Below are 2161 nucleotides of genomic sequence, written 5' to 3' on the forward strand. Positions count from 1 at the left end.
TTGTATATATATCTATATCTATATCCATCTATCTATTTATGTCTTTCTCCAAATATGGGAAGTTATCAACCATTATTTCTTCTAATATGGGACTCTAATGATATGAATTTCGATTGTTTGTTATTGACTAGATTAGCTAGATCTGAGTTAAAATTCTGTTTAAGCCACTTAGTAGCTAAATTATCTAGGTAAAATATTTCAGATTGATTGATTGATTTCTATAAAATAAGACATGAGGCCAGTCTGTATTGGACCTCTGTTACTTTAATCAGCAAACACTGCCACCACCACCACCCCCCCCCCCACCCAGTGGGACTTTGTACACATAGACACACATTGTTTTCTTTGGGGAACTTCTCTTTCCTCACTGTATTTGGTGGGGTTGCCAGTCACAATCACCACAGTCCTTACCACACTCCACAAAGATTGAATTGTGTTCACCCTAGGAAATAAACTGAATGAGGCATCGACATTATCGTGTTCAGCCCAGTACCTGGACCAATGCCTCATCTATAAGACTAATTATTATTTATTGCATGTGTAAATAATGACTCAATTCCCAGAGCAGTGAGGTGACAAAATACTTAACGATTTGTAGTGCAGGTCAGCCACTGGCTCTGGAATTCACTGCATTAGCAATCTAATTGTTCTGTCTCCTTATTGCTTGCTCCACATTTCTCCCTCTCCCTTTGGCTACATCTATCTTATTCTGCATGTCTTTATCTAGACTATCTCGGTATTTTTCTCCTTAAGTCCCTAAGCTTCTTTACTTCTCCATTCTCTCTCTTATGATCTCTGCTCCCCTGAAATTTTTTTTATTATTTTGTATCTATTCTGATTCCTACTTCTGTATTTTATTCCTTCTTACCTTCCCCATTTTATTTATTGCTTATTTATTTATTTATTTAGTAACCAGCTTCCATTCACTTTATTTTTCTCATATAAAACTATGTGGTGGTCACAGCTGGAGCTTGGGTCCTCTGCAAAGAAGCTCTGGTGTGGGTCTTTACATGATGGTTAGTGAATTCTTGCTATGGAGACTTGGTGAACAGCATCTGTTTCCAGAGATCAGGGGTGAGATAGCTGTAGGTCTTGGAAATGGCATCAAAGGTGGCCTTGGCAAAGTTGCCCAGGGTGGCAGTGCAGCCCCTGACAGAGGTGTAGCAATCGTCAGTACTGGCCATCAGCAGCAGCTTCTTCGGCACAGGGGCTGAGTTGATGCCAGTGCCCCTGGGGCAGGGATGAGACTCACCAGGCCAGAGCCACAGAGAGCCAGTCATCTTGCAATGAACAGCATTGGGCTTGCCCATCTTGTCACCCCAGTAACCTCGCTGCATGGGGACGTTGGAGAGCTTGGCCAGAATCGTGGCCCCACAGATGGCAGTGGCTACCTCCCTGGAGCACCTGACACCCAAATGATGTCCATGGTAATTCTCAGTGGCGACAAATGCCTAGAACCTGGTCCCGCCGGCCAGCACGGGGCTGCTTTTGCACAAGGCATTATCTTCAAAACCTCATCCTTGAGGGATGCCCCCAGCAAAAAGTCAATGATCTCAGATTGCTTGATGGGCAGAGAGAAGAGACAGATCTCCTCCAGGGACCTGATCTTCATGCCCTTGACCAAGCGACCCAGCTTGGTGACAGGGAGCCTCTCCTTGTCCTTGGCCCCAGCCCCGGGATGACGTAAACTACCTCAGCCTCCTATCCCGGGGCCCCCTCGGCCTCCGAGCCCTCCAGCAGCACCTGTATCATCTGCCATTTGGTGTTTTTATGGAGAAGAATCTCACTTCCCCACTTTAATCTTTTTGCTTCTTACCTGTCTTTCCAGATCATTTTCTCTATTCAGTATCATATCACAATGGGACTCTAAGTTACATGTATTTATTTAGTATTTACTGTTTATTCAGTATTTATTTGCTATCTCTTGGAATAAAGATTTATCTTCCTTTTTCTAACTGAAAGAAAGTCATTTAATGTATTAAAATGAATATATGTAATTTAAAATATTCTATACAATCTAATTAAATATTTAATATATTTAAGTACCAAAGTTAAATATATTTATGTAGGGAAGATAATATAACTTTTTTTTCATCTCCAGCTCATGATTAATTTTGCTTTTCTTGTGGATTCAAGGCTGTTAATAGGGAAAAAAAATCCT

At 41.6% G+C, this 2161-nt stretch overlaps 1 pseudogene; it reads right to left on the minus strand.

Moving 5' to 3' along the window:
• Window positions 1-947: 947 nt before the first annotated feature.
• LOC116764514 lies at window positions 948-1759 on the minus strand (annotated as a pseudogene).
• Window positions 1760-2161: the final 402 nt, after the last annotated feature.

The sequence above is a fragment of the Phocoena sinus genome, chromosome 13 (genome assembly GCF_008692025.1).
Source record: "Phocoena sinus isolate mPhoSin1 chromosome 13, mPhoSin1.pri, whole genome shotgun sequence".
NCBI classification, from domain to species: domain Eukaryota; kingdom Metazoa; phylum Chordata; class Mammalia; order Artiodactyla; family Phocoenidae; genus Phocoena; species Phocoena sinus.